Raw genomic sequence first — 26,304 nt, 5'->3', positions numbered from 1 at the left:
CTGACCTAGAAGTCGACCACCTCTATATCTATGAATTTCGCTCAACACCAAACTTCTGCCATCTCTACATCTAGGATCCGCTGAGTCTTCTAGCGTCCCCAACTCAACACTGCAGTCTGGTCATAGGTATTTTCTAGCTTCAAGTCATTATTACTGCATTACCACAAAGCCATGGTGAGCCAGCTGAGCCTGCTTCCAGCTGAAGGACAGTCTCTGCTCCTCCACACCTGATGCTGATGAGTATTCCAGCACCGCTGACCTGACATAGCCTGCCGTCCTCCAAGGCTTCGACACTGAAAAGCCTGGCTCAACGCTGCTGAGACCCAAAGACAAGAACATAAGGTATTTAAAGAGGCCCTGTCATCCTGTTCTGCCTTAACTGACCCTAATTACTGTTATGCCCCCCTTCTCTACCTTTTTAAAGGAACATTTCTAAACTTTGACATTTGTTTTTTTAAATCAATTGCCTGCACCCCTGTCTTCACCCAGAGTGTCTCTTTTTTCCAAGGTCTGCATCCTCTGTGTTTCATTAACAGGGATGGGACTTTCGTGTTTTTAATTAGTTGTGTGAATTGTTAGTATTTTTTTAAAGGTTCTATTGATGTACAACCTTGGGTGGACATTCTTTCATTTTGGTACCACCATATTTTTTTTGTGTGTGTTGTACCAGGACCATCTCTGATCCCTTCTGAAGAGCATAGCCTTTCTCCTCGGCCCACGTTACCAAAAGAGGGGAAGGGGATATACCTGTCGGGCTGTGCCCGTTTCACTTTTTATGATTGGAATCACTACTAGTTTAGTAAAAAAGGTAGGGCTGAGTAGGCCCTTTGGCCACTACTCATCCCTGTACTCCCGCAAAGCAGTAGTCATTGTATCATGCTCTGACCTAACACACTGCGGTCTGGAGTGAACAGCAAAACGCTCCTCTGCCTTGAAGGGCACGGTCAAAATACTTTGGGGAGTAGGAAAAGTGTCTTCTCATTTGTTCATTGCTGCAAGAAGCTATGTCCTTTGCGGGCCTCTCTGTGATCATGCAATGCCTTTAAATTATTCTTGGTGCACCTGGCCATCGATATGTCCGTTCATGTATCTTTGCATTAATAAGCACAAATCATGAGCTGAGATTCATTCAACAGTATATTTGTACTCAGATTCTACAGCAAACAAATAGGTTTGGGAGATTCAGCAAACTTAAACTAACCATCTAGCAAATGATAAAATAATGGTGGAATGGAATCTTAAAGGAGATAGTTCTCGTGTGTGGAACAGGTCATACTATGCTTGGTGACACCAAGTCAATGAACCTACATTAATTTTCTATTATAACTTTGAACAATAGCTGCAACATATTTTGGATTCATAAAGCAATTTGAGTTGAAATAAATATCATGCGAGTTTAAGCGTGTCTTGTAAAGCACTGCTTTGCTTCCGGGTAGATTTACACTATAGAAATATCTAAAAATAAAAAGCACACAATCACCACTACTTTGGAGCTGGTTCAATGGAGGTAGGTTGAGATTTGATTTCAGGCTTGCCGTAGTCCTTTCTCATAAGTGGTTGATTTGCTCCTGTGTTGCTATTGACAGGGTCATCGTATATAATGGAGCTAACTAATGGAATGGTGTATGTGTGATACAGCTTGAATTCAGCGTTCTTATTTGTGTCCCCAGAAGCTACGGTTGGGGGGCACGATCAGGCGAAATCAAGTTGGAGTTTTAGTAATCAGCCTAGCTGCAGCGCTGCATGTGTTGGGTATGCAGCCTATTCCAGAGCCCCCTGCTACAGAGGTGAAGACAGAGACCTCCAAGCAAGAGGCACGGTCTTGTGCCTAACCATCCCCAGGGACTGTGCGGAATGACCAGCAGGATGGACCTACCCTACTGCAACTGAGACACTGGTTGATAGCAGCTTGAGAGAACCCTATATACAGATCCTTAGCCTAGCGGCATTCTAACCAACATTCAGCCGCGGGTAGCATGCTCTGGACAAGCCATGGAATAGCAGTGAAAAACTCTTAAAACCAGATTTCTGAGAATTTTTTTAAACTATTGTAACAACAAGACATTGATGTCCAATCCTGGATTGCTTACCATCGATGTAGCCCAGGATCCGAGCACATGTGGCCAAATGTTTTTAAAGTTACAGTTACAAACCAGGACTAGTTCCCTCTTGGCTCAATATAGCTTCTAGATGCTCTGGTCCATCCACTTATGAATTGCAATAATAATACAGTTGAAGAATGAGACGGTACGCATTGTAAAATGTGTGCATTATCTGCATAATTCAAAAACACCACCTCACATGATATTAGGCTACATGATGGGCAGTGATACACCTTAAAAGGCAACAGTCCTAAGGCTATGCCTTCTGGGATTCCATCCAGAGTGGATCGAAATCCCTTTGCCGTTAGTGTATGGCTAGCCATCCAAAGATTTTACCCTTTGGCCCCTTGATGAAGTCCAATGTGGAAGGGCTACACAATGAGAGCTGGGGATTGTATTGCGTTGCATTGTACTTGTCATTTATATAGCGCCTGTTACCATTATTGTAGTTACAATGGGCTGTTAGTGGGAACGCCCTCGGTCAACCAAAGTCCAGAGTGGCGGAGGTAATGGAGTAAGATTAGATTGCGTGTGTGCATTTGGCCAAATAAGGCTTAGCAGGGCTGGCCAGGCTCCGGTAGAGAGCAACCCATGCTATCAGTCATGTGGATGGGTGCTGAGAGGAATCAGGAGATGGCGTGCGTGCTAGAGACTCGCTATGTGTTCAGCGCACCCGAATTTGTCATAGGTCTTTGCTGCATTCTCATGTAACAGGTGTTGAAGTGTAGTCTGTTGTAAGTAGGCAGAGAATTATGTGAACAGCGCAACCGAATTATGTCATACTCAATGCTGTATTCAGATGTGTGTGGGAAACCATGCCTGCAGCCAGTGTCCACTGGAGTGGTGCGTTATACGTACCTAGCAGTTTCGGTGGTGATTTGTTGCTTGTGCACCCAATCAGGTATTGGCTTCTTCTGTCGATTCTTGCGGCTGCGATAAAAGGGTTAGCAACAGCGACAATTTATGCTCCAACTACTCGTAACAAGAGGAGCATGGGTTGTGTTTTCAACTTCTTCTAGGCGGATAGCATGGCGAGTCTACCCAGATGTCGAGCACTTACTGAACCTTCTCAATCGTTACCTTTACCATGGGTGGTCCATTCTATAGTTCATACATGCGCAATGCCTGCCCATCCCTCAAGTCCTTCCATTGCGATTCCTGGGCTAGTTCTTCATTGCCTTCCTGGAGTAATGCACGAGAAACCCCCACCTGGCTTTCTGGCACTAGACATGGACATGGCACAATTCCTCCCATTATAATCCCTGCGGTGCATCCCAAACTCTCCGATTGCGATGGTGGTGATACTATCACAACCACTTTGAGTGCGAATTGCCTTTGGATTCCTGGAGTATTTGAACTGCCACTCACTTTGGGATACTGGAATGAGAAGCAGTATACAGAGGAGACCCCAGGTTGCATACATCTATCCTTAGCAGTGTTTGTAATATCTCTTATCAGTCGCCAAATCCATTGTTAGAGCGCAGGAATTATGGTCATAGTTGTGAAGCATGACGTTGGAAGGAACCAGAGCTGCGTTTCCACTGTCCCCTAATAGTAGGGCTCAACAATCTACATGACATTGACAAGTAGAGAATATCATTCAGGTTTGCGGGTGCAGCTCACTCTCTTGATCCTGAACGCTGCCTTCTTTAGACAGTAGCAATTGGCAGACGTGCAATGGTAAGTGGTCTTGCTACTTGGGTGGTTGACAGGCAGCAAGCAGTGGGTCAGGCAAAAGGGAAATGAGAGGGAGGATGCCAAATAATTCCAAGATGCCGGGCAACCCTGAAATAGTCTCGGTACACAGAGCAGAAGGCTGTGCCTCTGTGCAACAGAGTTCACCCGGAGACTTTGTAGTTTGCCTCAGTCTCTACCAGCCATGTAGCCCATTCCTAAGCAACACAGAGCTGTCAAGCAACACAGAGCTGTCAGCCCTTTCATACTTCATGTGCCACCAATCTGAAGCCCCAGAATGATATAAAAGGGGAGTACATCAGGAAAACAGTGTAGAAGTTACTAGTTGGGTGGCACGGGTGCGGGAGAGATGGAGATTGCACAGTAAAGTGTGACTCAGCAGTGAGGAGGTGAAGTGGAGACGGGGGAAGCAGAGTGAAGAAGGAGGAAAGGTGAAGGCTTTAGAGCAAAGAGGATGAGAAAGAGAAGAAAAAGGGCAGAGAGGAGGAGGAAAGGGGGAGAAGGAGAAATAACAAAGAGGCAGCAATTGAAAAGAGGAGAGTGTAAGGGCGGATGCGAGGGGAAGGAGAATCAGAGGAGGAGGATAAAAAGAGGTTTGAAGAAAGAGAAGGGAGTTCAGATAGAGAAGGAAGAACACCATAGGTGAGAAGCAGGAAAGAAGCTAAAACATTTGAGAAAAGGGAAGAAAAAGGGGAGAATAAGAACCTTAGAGTAAAGAGAGTGTTAAAGATCAGGGTGACAAAGTAGAGAAAGGAAAGTCCAAGGAACAAGGTGGGAAAGGAAGAGTAGAAGGGAAGGAGTTGAACCACTATCAGAAGGAGAGGAGAGATGATCTTGCGGAACAAGATGGATGGATGAACGTGGGGAAAAAAGCCAAGAAACTGCAGTCCTTTCCCTCCTGGGTTCAGAATGCTCTCCTGATTTGGTGGAGAAGGGGATGCATCAGAACCCATAGCAAAGTCCAAAGATAAAAACCAAAGAGCTCAGGGCCACCCTTCCAGATGACCTAAGGGTCCCAGGTTGAGGTACCTTGTGGGATATTCCAAGAGGACCAACATGTGACCATGATGACTTGAGTGGTGCCCACAAATGGCCAGGAAAGAAGCTTTGGGAGACTTTAAAATATCAGATACTGTACGTGCCGTTTGATCTGCATCGAGATAGCGGAGCAGAGGCAGTGAGGGACGGGTTGAGGACCATGTCCCTAAGAAAAGCAAAGAATCTGTGGAAAACCCATATGATTAAAAGGAGACGCTTACTTAAGTTCAGTTGATTTGCTTGAAGGCAAGCATGCCCGGGACGACCCCTAGATATTCCTCCTTTGATATGTGGCACACTACCAGCCTGGCGCTCTGCAGGGGCAGCCCGGATCTACCCACTGGAACAGTGCAATGCAGAAGACTTGACTGCGGTGCACTGTGCAGCAAGCCCGGCACTGATGGGATGATATTGTGTGCCTTTGCGCAGAGTTGCTTGAAAATCTATCTACACGTGGAGGTGCAGCATGTGACTGCTTTAGCAGCAGCTATTTGCAAGTGATTTTTATTTTGCACATTTTAGAATTCAAAATAGGAAAGACACCTTTGCCAATGAAGTGCCCTTGATTGATCAATTTGATAAATAAGGAATTAAACAGGGGTTAATCAAGAATTAATCAAGTGTGGGTGTGACCTTTAAACAAGGGGGGATTTTAACAAGGGGTGAAAGGCTAAATTAAGTATGTCCTTTAACAAGGATTAAACAAGGGTTCAAACGACGGGGATAACCATCGAACACGCGGGCAAAAATGGGTTTCACAAGAGGTTAAACTACTGCCTTAAATAGAGTAAAAAGGGGCTAATCTGTATCAAACATGGAGTGTGTGACACGGGGGTTTGTGGGTTATATGTGTGAACACCAGTTACTGATACACAACCTAATGTGCTGTGTATGTGGATATTGATGCCACCCTCTGTCGCAAAATGCCTACCAGTGTTTTTCTGGCCAGCGTTTTCTCTTTTCCATTTCACAACTCCAACACCCACAAGGCACCTGGGAGCAACTGAGAAAACCCGAACCGCAGTCAGGAGAACAGAATTAAGAACAGCCAGGAATTGGACTGGGAATTTCCCTGACAAACAGAACGCAGACACCTAACAGCCTACCTGACAAATCCAGACGAACCCCAGGTGAATAGGGGGCAGCAGAAAACAAACTGGGGATGTATAGAGACTGCAAGGGGACAGGAGACACACAGAAACCCTCCCCATACAATATTGGCAACAAAACTCACCAACACCCAAAGAAAGCCGCAGCACCTGGCTGCTACCCCATCAAAGACTGTTTAAAAAACATGCTGGATAAGGGGTAGGAGTCAGAGGGATTTTTAAAGCTTCTGGTCTGTGTAATGCGGCTCATGGGGAAAATAGGGGCACCAAATGGTGGCATGGGAGCCTGTAGCCAATCAATGGAAGGGGTGGACAGGCAGAACCAGCAGGGCAACAGCATAACAGGAGACATCAGGAGAGTGGGTTGTTCAGCTCAGGAGGCGGAGGCAGACCAAAAGACAAAGGAAGGACTCTGGATTGGAGAGTGCAGGCAGATTACTCAGTGTGTCTGAGTGGAGCAGTGAATGAGAAAGTGATTGTTAAGGTGAGGGCAATAGTGAGGGGAGAGTGAGAGATATGATTTGGGAAGTGAGGAGATTAGGTAGAGGTAGAGGGAGTGAGTGAAAGAGAGAGTAAGGATAGTAGAGAGGGGTGTAGGTGTGTGGTGCGAGTAGGTGGGTACAGAAGAGGAGAGGGGGTGAGAATAGTGAAAGGGAGTGTAGTGAGAGAGTGATCAGGGCACTGTATCCCTGGAAGGGTGAGCATGGCTCATGCCCCTGACTGTGGAGTGGGGTGAGGGGCTTAGAGATGGTAATAGTAGGGTGGAGAGATTAGTAGTGGGGAGAGGTTAGTAGTGCAGAGAGAGTAGCAGTAGTGTAGATTAGGGAGTGGGAGAAATAACACTGAAGGGTGGAAGCAGGTTATATATGCAGTGAGAGACATCAGAGGGACAGAGTGGAAAGATGCTGGGGGAGCAGAGTAAGGGTGGGGTGAGTGGGGAATAGTCATCAGAGATAAGATGATGAACATCTGAGCATGAGAGGAAGAAGACTGATTGGGGCTCGAGTGTCTGCAAAGCCCAACCCTAAACTCCTGTTAAGTCTGACATCATTGACAGTGTAGCACCTGCCTAGGAAGTCCCTGAGTGAGCATAGAGAGAGAGAAAAGGCATCCTTCCCTTAGGCCATCACATCTAGTATAAGGCAGAAATTAGATAGAAGAGGTTAACTTTCGCTATACATGAACCTGGGGCAGGCACGCCTAGGTTAGGGAGGAGATGCCTTGCAGACGAGGAAGAGGGGGACGGCCCTTAGCCAGCCCCATCAACCTCCCCTTTCCAGCCTGACCCATTCTGTTGAACCATTTGCCTGCTGTTTTATTGAAAGTTATCTCTTGATGAAAAGAGCAATTGATAGTTTACACTAACATTTATCAAATGATCAAACCCTTGACTCTTCTGGACACTCTGCAATTTAGTAAGGTCAAATGTGACAGGGGGATAACCACTAAACAAAGGGGACATTTAAACAAGGGGTTAAGCAGTAAATGAAATGACTGGTTAGACGGGTGTCAATCAACAAGCATTAAACAAGAGTAGTTAACACTAAAGACGGATTTAAACATGGGATAAAAAGCAGATTAAATGACTGATTTCACAATAGTTAAACAAAGAGTCGAAAAACATGTTTTATTTTTTTTAATTTATTTTATTACTTGAATTTAATCAAAAGATAACATGATTTTTTCGAGGTTTCATACAGACGACACTCCCTCCTGTTGATTCACAATTTGGCGTTTTTTTCAGTTTTTTTGTGTTGCCGGACCGTTGAGTCCTGACCTATAGACACTTTTAGGGTGGTGCACTTCCCCTAATTTCTTTCGCAGGTTTGTTTAACATTTTCATCGCTAGGTCTATTAATTTGACCGCTGCTATAGTCCATCTTCTGGTTTCACCAGATATCAGTCTGTTCCATCCTGAGTCCAAGTCCACCGTTGCGGTGGCAGCGAGCAGTGGCAGCAAGTAGGTGTAGCGATTCTGTTTGGTCTCCGGGCAGGCACACCAGCACCAGGTGTTTTAGTGTTTTGGGGCACTCCTGTTGTTTACACAGACGGCAGCCGTTTTCTGCCAATGATGCTCTGATTGACAGAATTTCACGAGTTAATAGTAAGTTTCGTCTCGCTTTCATAAACATCATCTGTAGTGGTTTGTTTGGAAATTTGATGCAGTAGTTTAGCGGCACTTTAACTTTGTTAAATGTAGGAGGAAGGTGAGCCAAGAGTTTGTTTGCGTTAGCTTTCTCGATGGTATCAATCCAGTCTTTAAGGACCATTTCTTTTTTTTACTTTTTGTGGGTTGTATGTCAAATCGACATGTTTTAGTGTTGGCACATATAATTTTAATGTTTTTATTTAAAGCTGATTTGTTTCTTCCCTCACAGATAACGATAGTGATGATCCAAGTGGCAGTGGCATCTCCCTGATTGCAGGGATGCAGCGAGGCCCTCTTCACAAGGGGAAAGAAGGCTGCCAAGGTGAAAAAGGTGGCGGCTTATATTCACCACCTTCAATACAAGAAACGGGGAACCAGCATCCGAGGACAACAGCCAGCCATTGCTGCTGCGGCTTCTTTGGGTCAAGAACCCCGCCTGGCACTCAGTTTCTGGGCTCATTATAAAAAATGTGGGCATATCAACATTAAAGCCCTTACCACCCAAAATTGTAGACATTTCAAAATCCCTAGGAGAAAGTATGGATCACCTTGACGCATTGTCTTCCGGAGAGGTTCCACTTGCTAGGGATGGGAGGGAATGCAAGAACGGTTTCAATCTGTAAATTGTTAGTTCCTCTGCATATTCCGGCGTGGACCCCGCTTTTCCAGACTTTCTTTGGCGGATAACGTTTATTAAATTTTTCTGTTTAGTTACTGTTGATATTTTTTTAGATGTTTTTTCTTTGCTGTGACACAATAACTAACTTTTCATTTACTGAACAGTTCCATGTTTATTAAAGAAGTTGTTCTATCTTCTTTGCTCGTGTCAAAGTTCAATTTTTCCATAGCATCTGCGTCAAGCTTATGTGCCTGGAAAATGTCCTTTGTTTACTTAGACAATCAGGGAATGATCATGAATGATGATAATGACCCAAAGGTTTGGATAGGATTCCTCAAATAAGCAATACTACTACTGTTGCTAGTGTGGGTGCTGTAGATGGATAAACCAAGACTGTGTTTATGGAAGATCATGAGATAGAGTGCACATACTTTTCATGGTGGTGGGCACAGGACAGAGGAAACCCCATTAGCTGCTTACACCTTTTACTAATAGTCAAACTTTTAAACTTGGTTCTTGCTTGGCTAACATCACCACTACCGACCAGACTCCTGTAAAATGACAAGCTATTGGACCACACTCTTACTCTTTAGGAAGATCAATTTCCATTCCATTTGGGACTTTTTTAACTTCATAAGTGGGGATCTCATAAGCCACTTTGATGACGCACAAACAGGCTGAAAATGGACTGTCAGAAATAACTTAGCAGAAGCAGGCACATTTAACTTTCGGTCTAATACTGAATTGAGTGCATGAAGAGTCTCTCCAAAACTGACAACACATGTATAAGACAAGATCTCTGGACAACCGCCTACTAACTCATTGCCTACATCTGAAAGGTGAACATGCCTCATTAAAGGTTTATTCCAGGTTCAACGGCTGCCAGCTCAGCCAAGTCTGTTTGTCTAAGTCTGGATTCATAAAATGTTTGGCAGCAGATGCTTGTTCATGCAAAGGACTGCCTCTCAGTAGACAGGCTGGTCCTTCTGCTGCTTATGATTGGCATGCTGCACTGAGCACACTTTATGAATATACTCTAGCTGCAGGACATACCAAATACAATGCAGCTAATTTGCTAATGTCTTGCCGCTGATCCATCTTCTCATGCCAGTAGAGCAATGGCTCCTGTTCCAGTGCTAACTGTACACTGTCACTGATGTACTACCTGATCATCTGGCCAACTTGCCCTTGATATTACGGCAGTTCATTTTAAAGTGCCCATGACACCAAACCTGCTGAACAACATCTGCATTCAGTTTGTTGTTTTGTAGCAGAAGGTGTGGGTGTTTCTGGCACTGCTGGCAAGAGCAAAGTTCAGCTCGCAGCAGAACTGGACAAGTTGGGAACAGGTGGAATCAGTACTTTACCTGCTGCCCTGGCTCTGTGGTGGTGGTGTTAACAGGGGAGGTGCAGTGTTGGAACCAGGGGAATTGGTACAGGGAGAGCTGATGGGGGTGAGCATGGAACCATATCCCTTGGTGAACATGTCACCATACCACTGGATGAAATTGAAGTTGGAGGTGGAAAATGAACAGCAGGAGGAGGTCAGAAGGAGAAGTTACCAGAGCAGGGAGTCAGGGTAGGAAGGGTTGATGAAAAAGAGAGAAGATGTAAAGGGGAACATAGAGGGGTGATAGAGGGGCCTAATGGGTCGAAGAAGTGCTGCTGAGAGAGATGCAGAATACATTGATAGGAACTCTCCCCCCTTCTCTACCCGGCCTGCCACTCACCCATACCAGGGCCCACCCGACCAGATGAAGAGAGATTGCGAGAAGAGCACAGGTGGGGTGCGGGGACCGTGAGTACAGGTATCTTTTGGTGTGTCAGGCGGTTCTAGCGAGAAGCAGGGTGCATCTCTCCTGAGCCCAGGGATCCTTAGCCATGCTTGGAGGTCCAGGCGAGAAACGGCATGATGGCTTATTAAAAGCTTAAGGCTGTACAACCCAGGATAGATGCCACTAGTGAACTTTTTACATTGGGACCCTGGGAATCCACTTTACCTAATAAATCACTTTACTTTTAGCTGATCTGTGTTGTATCTGCTCACTCTGTGATCATCCAGACAGCGGCATATGTTGATTCTTCACAAATCAATAATGTTCTTTATGCAATTCTTTGAACAACAAAGATAACTGTCCCAATGCGATGACTCACAGGTCCAATGTCTAGAAGGAAAAGAAACACTGTTGTCATGATTGCTATATATTAACTACACAAGAGCTGTCTGGTAAAAAATAAATAATTTAGGGCCAAATTCTCGATTTTTTTGGTAGAAGTTAACTTGCACCAAAAAAGGAGCAGCCCGATTCGCAAAGTACAGCTTGATGCACTCATTCAAAGGCCCTTTATCACCCCTTTGGACATGTGCACAAATCAGGCAACATTTCTGTGCATTTGAAAGCAAGTCCTGAATTATCAAATGGGATGCACTTTTAAATGCAATGAAATGAGGGTCATTCCCCTGCACCTCTCTTCGGAACAGGTGCAGTAGGTGGTAAAAATCATGACAGGGCAATTTTTACCCGTCATGATTTTTTCTTCCCCAAACAGGGATGAAAATATTGTATTTATTTTTACAAGCATTTACAAGCATTTCACAGAGATGCCGTTTGGACATGTTTCTGTGAAATGCACTCCCGCAACCAGATGGTTACTGGGGGCCTGTCATACATAAGCGCTGTGTGCACTCCCGACATTAATGTTGGCAAGAGATCTGGACAGCACATCTTTGCGCTACTGAAATGCGCAGGTCACTGTTGCAAAGAAGGTGATCCACTCATTTCTATTAGTAGAGCAACTGAAATGAGCGAATTCCCTGCATTCCTTTAATTGCGCTACTTTTTGAGAACCTGCCTCACAGACTGCATATAGGAAGTGGCAGTGGCGTGTACCTACTACCGCATATCGTTGGTGTGGATTGCTCTCAATTCTCTCATCACTTCTGTTACTCATAAACATGGATTTATTAAATGTAACTTTGTACAACAAATTGCAACAATGGGTTGCTGCTTGCACTAGAGTGTGCACTGGTGTGCTATTGCACTTCACTACAAATAAACACCACAACGCACGTGCCTCCACCTCAGTGGAATTTGTCCCCAGAGAGCTTTCTGTGCAATCCCTAACAAGTCTTGTTGTTGAACTTGAAAACTTGCAAGGAGGCTAATAAACGTGTAGACTCAGGGTCGGATTGGCACTATCGGTCTTTCGGCCCGTGGCCGAAGGATCTTGAGGACTTGGGCCGGTTTTATGGGCTGGGCTGGGCCGGTTTTATTATGACACATCTATGTTTACTTTCACTGTAAACTCTGAATCGTGTGTGCCTGCCTGCGGCAGGCCGGCGGCCCACATTGTGCCTTTTATTGATGTTTATTTGTTTCTGTTTGTTTCCAATAAAGGCTTGCCTTTGCCACCAGCAGTCATGCTCACGGGGGGGAGGGGGGGCTGCCCGGGGCCGCTTGCAGGTTAAGATTCTCTGGAGTGGAGTGGGCTGGGCCTCAGGGCCTGGCTGGCTGGCCCCTTGCCTCTGGATGATTCATCAACCGTGTGCTCTGCAGGGGGAGGGGTTGGGCTGGCTGGGGTCAGGGCAGCATAATCAAAGCAAGGTAACACTTATTGTTACTTGCTTTGATTTGCATGCATGCATGATGTGTAGAGTGCATCATAAATTATGATGCATGCACCAACATGCATGCAATTATGGTTATGCAATGCAAACAAAGTAGAGGGGCGGTCCGGACTGTGCTCGGGCCCGGGTCAGACAGTGTGGTGTTTGTTTGCAATGTGTAGTGTGAGAAGTCACACCTGGCTGAGACAGCAGTGCAAGCTGCTGGAGGAGCCTGGAGCCATGCCTGAAGGGCTGGGCTGGGCAAGGTGCATGAAGCGCGCACATTAACGTTGCTTTCAACTTTGCAGGAAGCAATCAACTAATTTGTTGCGCGCCACTTTGCAAAGTTGAAAGCAACTATTATGTCAATGAAAATGCAGCGAGATTCCGTGCCGCCACCAGTCCTCACTGGCCGCCCCCTACTTACTATATTTTGATTGGGACCTGCAGCCTCTCTCTGACACTGCGGTCGACTGTGTTGAGATGAAAAGCCAGCCCTGACTGACACAGACTCACAGCGAGTGTGGAGAGGTCGGGCTGCAGCTTGTAGAGCTCCTTCGGTTTAGCCACTCACGCACAGACAGAATGGAGGACCACTGTCCAGTCCACTGCTAGGGCCCGGGAGTCCAGGACTCAAGAGTACCAGAGCAGCTCCCCTACCCCACAGCCCACTCATCATCACACATGCGCGCACCTGAGGCTGAGGCTGAGGCTGCCTGCCTGCTGATGCTGGCAGCAGAGAGACAGAGAGACGCAAACAGCCGGGGCCCTGAGCTGAGGTAAGAGACATGCCCCCCTGATACTAGCCAGCAGCAGCACCAAATGGGAAAGGCCAGTTAAAAGGCCACGGTAGTGAAGTGCTTGTGTTGAGACTGAGAGCTGACTGATACCAAAACATCTTGCTGCGTAGTTTGGCAGGTGTGGCCATCCGTTCTGTATTGATTTTGTCTGCATTTTTCTGTCACTTTGAATTTACCATCGGAAGAAGCGCTTTCATTCTATTTTCTGTGCATAGATGCTCATCATGCCCCACGTAACTAGTATGTTATATCATTTTTTATGTTGATTGGTCTTTGTTAATTATACCTCTGCCATGACCCATGGTAGTGCATCAGCCCTAATGTGCTGGCCTGGCGGAAGTGTCATCTGCAACCCCAGATATGTTGATAATGTTGGGGGCTACAGTGTGTGGTGTGCTGCTGGCTCGACACGGCACAGGTGTGTTAGGAAATAGTTGTGCCTTGGCTATTATTTATTTATTCTTTAACATATCCAAACACTGTCTGTACTTACTATCATTGTACACAAATTGTAAAAGAAGACCACTGAGGTCAGTGGCAAATGGCGGTAATGTTGCTAGTTTTAAAGTTTGAATGCAGTGAATTACACTTTGAAAGATTTCCAACAACCTTTTTCCCATTGAGGGATATTACATTATAATTGGCCGAGAAAGAGCTTTTTTTGGCATCTGAAAAACAATGCTTTGGTAAGATTTATGCTCCTGGTGAAGTACACACAGACCGCTCTAAACGTGGGTGCTTGAAACACTGGGACACACGGACAGCTGTTAGCGATAGTGCAACACTCCTAGAAAGCCTGAAAAGTAAATGCACGCAGGCTTGAAATGCAGCCAAATACGCACCAGACTAGCAGCGCACGTTTCATGTCCTGATTTAAAGAACATTTTGCTATGTCGGAACACAGCCAACACGGGCGCAGCTGCTTGCCCCACCCTCCCTCCCGATGTTCAGTGCCCATGTCAACAAAAAAGTTGAAAGGCCGTGATTCCGTACCCGTGGATACTCTGTGTTGCTTATTCATCTGGACCAGCATCTCAGCACACACACTTGCATCTATGGAAAGCAGATTTAACAATTCACAATAATGCCCAAATCTCACGCCCAGGGGCCAGACATGGACGCAAATGACCAATCTTTACCATCTACAAAGAAATTCAGCAGCATTTTAATACCTCCTTTTCTGCTCCATGCAGACACCACTCAGCTAAAACACACCCAGCAGAGGTCCCCCATCATTTTATACAGCAGCTTCGCAAGCCCACTTGGCACTCTTATCTGCTCTGTCATCCCGACCATGTTACACCCCCATACGTAAGTTGAATCGCGTTCGTACCCTGGGTCCATTTGGCAACACAAACCTTTACCCAAATCACCTAGAATCTCAACAGCACACAGCGCGCAGTTCTGAATCTGCACGCACAAACATATCACTGTTTCCACATTACCTGCTCCCACTACCATCCCCCTTTTCAGAACCAAGCACCAAGAAGCCACAATAATGGCAGAAGCTGCTATTCGAGGCTGTACCATTACAAACATATGTCTGAGCTCCGGGAATGTTACTTGGTGGTGGCCATCCAGGAGCGGGTGTTCGAAGAACAGCAGCTTTAACAAAGGGAATGCTCTCATCACAGGAAGTTCAGGTGGCTGGCGCTATAACACGGTCTCTTAGATGTTATGTTAAAGGATATTTGTATCACACACTAAATGGTCCCCTTGCGCTCTAGCGGATCTGAAAAGGAAAGGGGGGGTCGGGTGAGTTAGTGGGACCGAGCAGGAGTGCAATAGAGCAATGATGTGCTGTTGGCAGCCTCCGTTCAGTGTACAATGTTCAATGAGCTTGGGTGTGGTTTTTCAATGTGGAATGTTCTTATTACAAGAGCCCATAGGAAATGGGGCTCTTAAAAAGCATGTTAGTATGGAAAGGGATCTTGGGGTAATTTTAAGATAAGAGGGGTAGGTGAATATCGGCCTTGGATTACATATATCTAGATCAATATATGATGTCCATAGCTAGTGATTGCCAAATAATCAACAGAATTTAACTGGTCTGCTGTTAAATCTCACTTACCAGTTTAATTGTATCCCATACATAATAATTGCTCATTTTACTATAGCCGATATGATAGCTCAGTGGGTTGAGTGCTCGCTGCTGCGATGCGTGTGTGATCTGCAGGTAACGGGTTTGAATCCCAGCAAGGCCATCTCAGCCTTTCATCCTTCTGAGGTTGATAAATGAGTACCAACACAGGTTGGGTGCTATTGTATGCATATTTGTTCCATAAAAAAGAGCGTATGCGCTATACAATAACATATTATCAATTGCCCTTGGACGTCTGCTTGCATTCACAGTAATTTGACAATAGGGATCTAAACACACAGATATTAATGACACATATGGTGATCCATTCTTGTATGCAAAGTTATGTTATTTTATGAGTTGTGTTGTAATGTAACAGACACATGAACCCTCCATAAATAGCATTTTCTGTAAAGTCGTGAATTGACGCGATTCACGGATGATGGTTTGAGGACCACTTTTTTTTTTAGGTGATGGGTGGGCCACTTTTTTGAGGCGATGGGGTGGGCCACTTTTTTTGGGGTGTCCGGGCCTATTTCTTGTCCCAGTCCGACCCTGTGTAGACTAATGCATTTGTGACACTGTGGGGATAATTTCGCAACGAGCAGAGTACAAAATGAAAGCATAAAACAAAGGCATATTGGTTTTGCGCTTCCATTTCGCACTTTAGCTCATTTTCATGCCCTTCCATGGCATTGGAGGCACACAAAGCAGAGTTTTATTTAAGGGATTCCTGCGGCTACAGCCAAAGAAGGGTGCACGACACACTCCAAAATTGAGTAAAATATAGATGAAATACATCAATCAGGAGGATAGGACAAGACGATCATTGAAGAAAAGTGCACACGTGTTTGGGGGTTTGGAAAAATATTAGTGTAAAAAATATATTCATGTGTTTTGTAAAAGTGGTGGTAAAATAGGTTCAAACCCTAAAAACTATAAAAATGATAGCAATAACATTTGACAAAATTATTAGACCCTAGAAAAAGAAGCAAATTGTTCCAATCAAACTTCAGGAAAAAGAGAACAAAATAAGATTTTTAAATGATCAAAAACAATAACAGGATAGCATAAACTGATAGAAACAATAAATTAAGATATAAAATGAATATTTTTGGAAAAAAGGCGGCGATTGATGGTGCTGGCCTAAAGTGATTGTTGAAGTTTGATTAAATAAATAATAAACAAAAAACCTTGTTGAGTATTGACAGTTAAAGCCGACTTTTCATTATGGGAGACACTCCCCTTTTACATCTACGCAGGACATTGCCAAGATACAAACCTACGTTTCGAAAGTACCATGCTGTGTGGATAAAAGGCACAACTAACAAAACACTCATGCCGTGGCCTCAAGAAGGCTCATTATCAAAAACAGTACTGCAGCACATGACAACATATCTGCATGCTACATATACAGGAAGACGCTACAGAAAAGGTTAGCCGTTTTAGAAATATGGAAGATGTATCAGAGTGAGAGAGTAGACCTGCCTGAGAAGGAGCGGATGCTCAATCCGCATTAAAGAGGAGGATGTAACGCCCTCAGTTCCTCCTAAAAATGAAAGCACAATGGAAGACAAACAGGGAATCTATCCTCTAAAGGAATTAAAAGCAGAGGCAGAGTATGTTAATCCAATATATGCACATCTTGCTTATAAAAGTGAAGACAGCATGGAAGAAAGTAAGAATAAAGAAGGTAGAAATATGTCCACACGCAACGAACATAAAGAGTGTGATGAAAGGACAGACAGCTAGAAATAGAAGAGGAAGCTAGAAGACAAATAAGGGAGACAGGCAATGCAAGTGGAATGGCAATAGTACAAAGCGAGTGGATGGGAGGACAGATACTACTTATTTAGATGGAAAGGGCATTGACCATGTTAAAGAAAGAGAGGAAAGCGAAAAGAAGGAAAAGGAACGAGAATGGGCATGCAAGGAAGCGTTAGGAAGCCAAACGAAGAACAAACAAGGTATGCAGAACAGAAAAAAGAGAAAGAGAGAATAGAAGAGAAGAAACTTGAAGCAATAGAAGCCCAAAGATTGAAAGAACGTAGATTTCAAATAAGGCATTAGGAAGAAGAGAACAGAGAGATGAGGAGAAGGGAAGGCAAGAAGAAATGAGAAGGAGAAGGGGACAAAGAGATGAAAAAATAGATCATATTGTTAATCAAAGCATGATACCCATTGAAAGACGAGAATGATGGGAAGATGAGAGAGGATCACAACATCCCCGCAGGGAGCTTCAAGGGAAAAACAATAATATAGACATGGGCCGATGAGCATTTGGCAGAGGGCATAGAGAAAAGGATTGGGGATTTATATAGACAGATGAGAAAGAAGGGTGATTATGAGGCTAAGGGGAGCATCGAAGGATCTCCGCCAAAAGAAACAGGAGATAGATTGGGTAACACATTGATGGATGCGCATAGAACACTGTCCCTAATTAGACTAGATCTTGATGATGAGGAAAGAGATAATAGCAATGCCAGTTGGGGTATAGTGATGTCAGACGAAGCAAGGGAAGAGAATGAGACCGCATGATGGGAAGGCACATGTGTTTTTTCGATAGCTGAGAATATAGAGAGAGGGGTAAAGTCGTCAGACTTAGAAGTTCTGAAAGAAAAAACACCAGAACCGACATCATTTTCTGAACGACCACCAGTATGACCGTGTAGTGAGGGAACATGTCCCTGCCTTATGTAAGCAGATGGAGGTCACTGCCAGGAAGAAGACGAATGTGTGAAACTAGCACCACATGAAAGATACAGAGTTGAGGGGGAATATGATTTTGGACCAGGATTTACACAATTCCCATTATTAGAGAAACGGGGAGGATGACCACAATATATTACGCAGCCACAAATTGAGAAGGAACATTGAAACACAGGGATTCTCTGGTGCACAAGTGTGGTTCCTTTTACTGACAAATTACCACTTTCTCCAGGTGAACATGACCTGTCAATGCCACTATTGTATTCTCAGCAGACAATGGTTAACATATTAGGGCGTGACTTGATGACAAAATTAAACATGAGAATATATTTAACTGACAAAGGAATAGTGTGTTCAACTCTAGGGATACATTACCTAAATGTGAGAGAGAGTTTATACTTGCTTTCACAGGCCGAAAAGCAGCGACGGGTCCCTTTGGATCCAGAAATAGTTTTGTATGGAATATATATTTTGTTGACATGGCTTCCTGGACTGAAAGGGAAAATATTGAGAATACTTGATGAATTTTTGTTCAGATCAGCAATACCTATCGATGATGAAGAGGGACAGGTTATTCCCTTACAGTTAGAAGCAGCAACAGTAAATCGGGAATGGGTGGCTGTTCATGGGACAGATGAGGGAAGCGCATGGAGAACAGTAATAGCCTTTAAGGAAGGATACTGACTGACAGACTTGACAAAGACTTGTTTAGAGAAGCATATTTAGATGATGAATTAGTCTTTTTCATAAGTCTCACTTAGTTGATGAAAATTGAGAATAGTGAAATACCACAGACAATGGTATTGGTAAAAAAGAAACCGCCATTCTTTCAGGAAGATTTAGAAAAAGGGCCAAGTATCTTGTTGACCAGCAGGTCATATGACGTGGGTCTGTTGAGTGGATCATTGGCAGTTAAAATTAAGCTTAAACTAGGTGCAATTTTGCCACGCGCAAAACAGTATCCCATGTCCAGAGAAGCAGATGAAGGCATATTTGAGACCATGTCCACTTTAATAAAGAAGGGCATATTGGTACCATCAGAGTCCCCATGAAATACAGCTGTGTAACCAGTGCAGAAATCAACGAGGGGGAGGGAGATTTATTCAGGATCTCTGCCCCAAAAACAATATTGTTGAAGCAGAGTTTCTTCTGGTTCCAGCCCCTGCTACAATATTATGTAACATCTCAGCCTAAGCCAAATATTTTACAGTAATTTTCAAAAATGCCTTGTTTTCAATTCCTCTTTATGAAGACTCACAAGATTTGACTTTATTTTCATATAGAAATCAACACCTGAAATATACAAAACTGCCATAGGGGTACTGGAAGGCCCCATCCATTTTTAATAGAGTCCTTCAGATGGATATAGGCAATGTACAGCTTGAGAGCACAATAATTCAGTACGTAGATGATATTTTAGTGTGCAGTGAGACAGAGGAAAAGTGCAGGGAAAACTCAGTTCGACTAATGACAATACTAGAAGAAAAAGGATAAAAGGTAGATAAAGAAAAACTACAATATTATCAGGAAGAGGTCCTGTGCATAGGACAGCTCATCTTTTAAGAGGGGAGAAAAGTGACACCTGAGAGAGCTGAAGCAATTATGAAAACTCCAAAACCTTAGACAGTAAGGGAAATGCAATAGTTCTTAGGCCTATGTAATTATTGTAGGACATGGGTTTTTGATTACAGTACATTTATCTGACCACTTTTAATAGAACTCAAGGAAGCACAGAGAGATAAAAGTAAGATAACATGGGCAAATGACATGATTGAAGGATTAGAAGAAATAAAAAGCCAGATTTGCACAGCCCCTGTGTTAGGAATAGCAGACTATAACAAATAGTTTTACTTATTCTCGCATTCATCTGCTTGAAGCGATGACAGCAGTACTTACACAGAAGACGACATAAGGGCATGGACACAAACCATAAGCCTAGTATAGTGGGATTTTAGACCCAGTAATGAAAGCACATTATCCTTGCAAACAAGTGTATCTGCTGCTGCTTTCGCGATTGAAAAAGCTGCCAGTATTACAATGGGATGTTCAATAACATTATTTGTTGAGCACTCCCTGTTTGCTATTACAGAGAAACCCAGCATTACATTGACTACACCAAGAGCTGTTAGATGCAGAATAGTGAATACAGTGACATTTATAGCAGAACCAGTAGGTAAGGATGAACATGTACATGACTGCACACCGTATACTGCATTTTATGATATTCCCCATGTTAGAGAAAATGCTCTTGGAGGAGGGGAGATTTTCTTTATTGATGGCTCTTCAAAAATTTACCAAACGACTGGCAAAAGGCATACTCGGATGGCAGTAGTGAAGTTGAAACAGGATGGTGAATTCAAGGTAGTGGCGAGTGTGAGATTGCCTTCACATTGTTCAGCGCAGGCTGCAGAATTAGTGGTGCTCATTGTGGTGCTTCATAGATTTAAAGATGAGGAAGTGACAGTACATTCTGACTCCGCCTAAGTGATGACAACCATACAAGGAGGGTTGTCACATTGGAAAAGGAGGGGTTTCTGCTGCGCAGATGGCACTTCAGTGCAACATTCATCCGTATCGGGCAAGCTCATTAATGTACTAAAGCTCCCATTGGCTATCGCCGTCGTGAAATGCACAGCCCATACTAAAGGGGCAGACATGATTTCCCGCTGTAACGAAGCCGCAGATGTAGAGGCCAAAAGAGAAGCTTATTTTCCAAATATTTCTGATTTTGAATTAGAAGATGTTAAGCAAGGGCCAGAGTGATGCATGCTAATGCAGGGAGGTTTTAATATGTTGTTCATTGTACAGTTAATGGAGTTGCAAGGTCAAGCCCCACAGAAAGAACAGGATTTATGGAAGAAACGGGTGTGTTCTTTATCTCCACTGAGGCTATATGGAGACAAGATAGCACTGGAAAGCCAGTTATGCCTGTAGCATTATTGAGGGTGGCGCTAGAGCAGCTTCACTACCCCACACACACCACCACAAAGAGTCTTGCTGTAACAATCGCTGAAGACTGGTTCACACCAATTTGTCAGAACATGTTGCACAGTTTATTGTAAATTGAATTGTGTGCATTGTGTATCAGACATGTGAGAGGACCAATCCTTAGAACCAATGGTTCATTTCAGGATCTGCATATAGATTGTTGTAAGACTGGAGGGGGTATCTGTACTTCTGTCCTCTATATGGTAGGGTAAAGGCACAGAACACCACAGCCAGGGCTCTCAATTTGGTAGCAATGGATGAGCAACCAGGCTTAAGATGTCAGGATCTTAAGTACAGTGTTCCCCCAAAGCCCCCACAAAGGAATGTCCACACACTATGTTAGGTGATAACACAGCTTCTCTATATAAAAAACGGTTGGCTACCCAAAATATATACTTATAAATAATATCACTTTGTACTTGGAATATGTATTCAAAGAATATCAAATAAATACACTATATGTTGCACAACACAACACAACACAATACTTAAATTCAGTAATGGATGTACTAACTGTAGACCATTTTAAATAGGCATGTGAATTCTTAAGTGTGGTGTATCAGCATAGAATAGGGAAGAAAGGCAGGTTATTTGTGAACAGTGGGAGAATGCGGTCTTTAGACTTGATATACAATTCTATGTGAAATTCCCCCCAGCTGGGTAACCTGTAAGGGAAAAGTTAGGGAGTAACTTACCTTGTCTTTTACAACCCAGTCCAATATTGTTCAGTAACCTTCTGCTTTCTTTTAAAAGGTTCTACCACCCCAAAATACCTGAGAGGCCACAGCTGTCAGGTGAGGACAAAGGCAGTGAATATGGCAAGGGAAATGTGCACAAAATCACACAGTGAATAGCTTTGAGTCAAACAACATGCACACAGGAACCAAGACGCATGTATACTAAAACCCAGGAGTGCAAATAGAGTGTGACAACAATACAAATATATGAAAAGGGATGTGGGGTAGGCACTTAGAAGCTTCTTATGACTGCAAGGAAAGTCGGCAAGCTCCTTACCCACAATTGTTGTTACAGGTACTGACAGCGCTAAGCCCACGTAGAGGGCAAGCAACGACAGGATATGTGAGCTAACACTCTTGATGGTATTCAATAAGGGAACTTAAAAACAGTACTCACGAGGACGAGAAATACCACTGGAATGTCAGCAAGCCCATGGACCCTGTTGATCAAGCAGGGACCCAGAAAGGCTATAACAGCAATGGGAGGATAACTAAATTCATAAGACTCAAGACAAGAGGCAAGTAGGAATAGTGATTACAGTATAGTGACGAAAACATAGGCATCCAAACAGGAGCTAGCTACAACAGCACACCACACCTAATAATCAATGGGAAATAAATGCAGAAGTGCAAGGTAAAACATGGAATGGATTCCAAGAGAAAGTAAAGGAACAGGAGCAGGGAAAACGAAATTACAAATGCAAACTTCCCCCACCCAACCAAGGAAAAAGGCAGGAAGCTACATCTATAAAGAGGAAGACTAAAGCATCAAGGTCTACAGCAGCAAAGGACAAAGTCAAAGAAATATAGAACACAGGCAAACTGGGCTGAGCCAAAAGGGAAAGCACTGAGAAATGCTCCTGCAAACAGAGGAATACAGAAAGGGAATCTAGGAAGCAGAAATCAATTAAGCACATAAATTCGAAATCCAGGGATAAGGAACAAGCAATAGAAATTTGGAACTAGGCACAAAGCTAAGAACCAGGACAAGGGACCAGTCACAAACAGCAACACTGCATCAATGACCAGCACTGGACTGAAGCAAACTGAGGCTTTTAAAGCTGCTAAATGAGCACACAACTCAGGTGTGCTTCTTGCTGCACCTGCAGCCACAGGTGTTGCCTATCCTCTACCCAGCCTTGTCCTGCAAGGGTGGAGATGAAGCTGTGGGCCAGGCATTCTGGGAAGCATAGTCATTTGTTTAAAGAAGCATGCTGGCTGCCAAAAACCTGGAATGGATTCGGAAAGGGAAGTAGCTTGGAAAATAAGGATTTAGCGCTCCCAAGTCATCACAGCATTGTAGCATAAGGTTCGGAAGGAAAATCCAGTAGGGAATAAATAAACCCCAAATCATGCCCCCAAGTTGTGGGAATGGGAGCGAAGGGAGCAAATCATGACAACAGGAGAGCAGGATCCAAGATGAATCTGGGACCCCGGATGACTCCTGAGGCTAGAAGATGCTCTTCCTCGTCATTGTACCTTTGGTGCCTTGGCAGGAAAGTGGCAGAGATTCTCGGTTTCACTCAACGATGCCCTCCGAGGATAGACCCCCGCCCCCTTGGAATGAAGAGCCACTCGGATGCTGAGCCCAAGAAGAAAAATGGAACCAAAGTCTTTCTGAAGTGCAGCAGTTTTGCTCTTCACAGTGCTCTCCTTTGGTCGACAATTTCTCCGACTGTAGAAGTCCTATGAAGATGAAACTTGCTGTGGGCTCCTTAAATGTTTAGCAGATGAGAGTAAGACCTTTGGTACCCTTCGATGAGTTCTGGCAGCGACGGGTGCATAGGTCACCTTTGGTGTCAGGTTTCGGAATATCACGGTTTTCCGACTTTCCGTTCTTCGGTGCTGCAGCTGCAGCACAGACCTCTGGGCGACTTCTGGTGACCTGGACTTGACCACTTTAGTGGACCATGGACCATCACCAAGTCTGGACCCTTGGGACATTTTTCGTTAGCTTCTGGAGGCAGAAAACCCACTGACGAATTTCCTCTGCACTCAGCAACTCTGGAATCTCTCCGGCAGGAAAACATGGTCAGTGATGATGGCAAGGATGTCCCTTGAAATATTCTCAGGCAGCTTGGAACTTTTGCAGCTTTGGCTGTCCAACAGCACTATGTCAGGGTAACCCCTCTTCTGGGCGATAGGAAGAAACGGCTTCCAGCAGTCATGAAACACACCTCCACACCCTGGGCAACACCAATGGACTTCTACGACTCGAGATGTCTGAGCACTCCGCTTCAGGACTAACGAAGACCCCTTCTCTGGACAGCAGGCACACAGGACTGGCTTCCAGGGCACTTCGGATGAAGAGCAGCAGTTTGCACGATGATCCCTCATAGCTCTGGGAGAGGTCGCCTTTACAGGTCTTCTCTGGATCAGTCCTAGGGAGACATGACAGCTTTCAGATTACATTGAGGAAATTGGAGCAGCAGACTTCTCCTCCAGCTTGGCTTCAAGGAACAGCTTCTTCTTGCTTCAGTTTCGACTTCAGCTTCTGAAGTAAGAGGTCCCCAGATATACACATCTGTCCCCCATTCACCTTGGCAGAGCCAGGCTCAGCCAGCCAATTATGCAGAAGGGCATTCATGCAGGCAGGCAGCCAATTAGGCTCACAGGCATTCAGGCCATTCACACTACCTAGACACCCATAACAATGAATGTGGATTGGGGTAAGTAGCCAGCCTTTCAGCACACTACACTGCATTGATGTCAGTTTCAGTCTTGGCTGTCTCATTCATTGTGTCACACACTCAGATACCAGATACCCATAACACAGAATGTGAATTCACTTCAGGCTCAATTCATACAGGTCTCACCCCTAGGGTGTACCCATAACACACAGCCCCTGGGAAGGCTGTACAAGAGGGCAGAGTGACCTCTGAAGGGCCCATGGGATCAGAGCTCACCTTCAAGTACTTTAAGATGAGATAGCTGCACCTTGAGGAGGATGGGGTGCAGGATTCCCTTACTCCAACACCAATCAATGAGGACAACTCAAATGGTTTGGCAAAGGGAAGTCCGTTTAATGACTAGTACAAAAAACAGGGAAACATTAGGAAATCATCAGTGATGCGATCGCCCCTCTCGTTTCAACTCCCTCAATCTTCATTCAAACAGCAATTTTTATAGGCAATATTCGTCATCATTGACGTGTAACACTCGAAGGTTTGTCATGCAAGTCTATTGATTGGAAAAGGTAACTTAAGTATAGGGACTATAACTGTATATGGTAACGGGGTGTGAGGATTGGATAACTCTTATCGGGTGGGTGTCTATGCCCATCCCTCTACATCACTCATGCTAGACGTCACTACAAGTATGACATTTCATTGTTTCTACTAGCTATAGGACCCTAGATTATTTGGTCTTTTGTGATTGGGTCGGTTACACCACCACGCATAAATCTCCACTTTAATTAGCAGCTTGCAGAATGGTTACCGAGATGCGGCATGCCCCAAGATTCACCCTGCCTCCCTTCCATCAATCAGTACTTTAGGGCTATGTGTCAATTAGTTGTCTGAGGACGGCCTCGAAACTGTAGCTTCTAATCAGGGAAAGTTATGGCATCCTTTGGTTTTGGGTGACATCAGACGTTGGTACCTCTTTGTGCTTGGCTGGTCACGTGTCAGTACACCGTGAAGCTGCTTCATTTTCTATCTATTTGCATATTTGATTCTCTCTTCGGCCTCGCCACCTGCCTGGGCCTCCTTATCTCGACCTTCACGGGCAGGCTGCTATGCTCTTAAGTTTCGATTCTTCAGAGTTGCCGCTCTCCTCCCTTCCTTGGGTTGACCTCAAATTCCTAAGCATGAGCTGCTTCTTGTTAAGTTTCGATTCCGCTCTTTCGTCTGGCTTTGTGCTGGTATATGAATCCTGGCCTTTTTGGCCCCTACCATCCTGAGCTTGATTCTGCTTTCATGTAAAGTGGACTGAACTTATATAATGTGCCTCATTGAGGTAGATATATATATATGTATATAGTTGGCGCTTGCCGCTCTATTCTTCTACTAAGCATAGCAAGCCATACTGTTTTCTTAGCTTCTTGCGTTACAAGCCTATGTACAGGCGTTAGCTGGTTGCATACTTTCATCCTGCTTTATGGCTACGCTTCTTTATATTTCGACATTGTCTCTTCTTCTATGTCTGTGATATCTTTATCCATTGTGTTTCGTCATAGTGTGTCATCTTTTGGTTGTTGTTCGTTCATCTGTACATCTGTCCGGGCCCTCGTGCCGTCACCATTCACCTTCGAATAAGGCCCTTTGGGTCTCTTCTGGGACAGTCTGAAAGTAGTCTTCGTTTCGTGTCAGCTGTTGGTACGGTTGTCTCAATGGGTACCGTGCTGCCCATGGCTGTCTGGTTATTGACACTTCAACTGGTATTTCTCTTCTGATGAGCACTGGGCCGAGCCCCAGTGTGGCTCTCTGTTGGTTTATTTGTTCCTCATACGTCACATATCTCGGCGAGTATGTTCCTGGTATTTCAAAATGGGTAGCTGGAGTGCAGGCCATATCTGGGACCTCCTCTACACTCCTCCCTCTGGTCGGTTCATCAACCACTTCTGCTTCCTCCTTTGTATTCACCTTGCTTGGCTCTTCTGTATTCATTTCTTCTTCATCTTCTGGGTTTGTACATGATGGTTCGAAGGAGTGTCTCTTTCGAGTCCAAATT

The sequence above is a fragment of the Ambystoma mexicanum genome, chromosome 5q (assembly GCF_040938575.1).
Source record: "Ambystoma mexicanum isolate Mex_15411 chromosome 5q, UKY_AmexF1_1, whole genome shotgun sequence".
NCBI lineage: Eukaryota > Metazoa > Chordata > Amphibia > Caudata > Ambystomatidae > Ambystoma > Ambystoma mexicanum.
The sequence above is the reverse complement of the archived record's forward strand: the minus strand, read 5'-3'. Positions refer to the sequence as shown.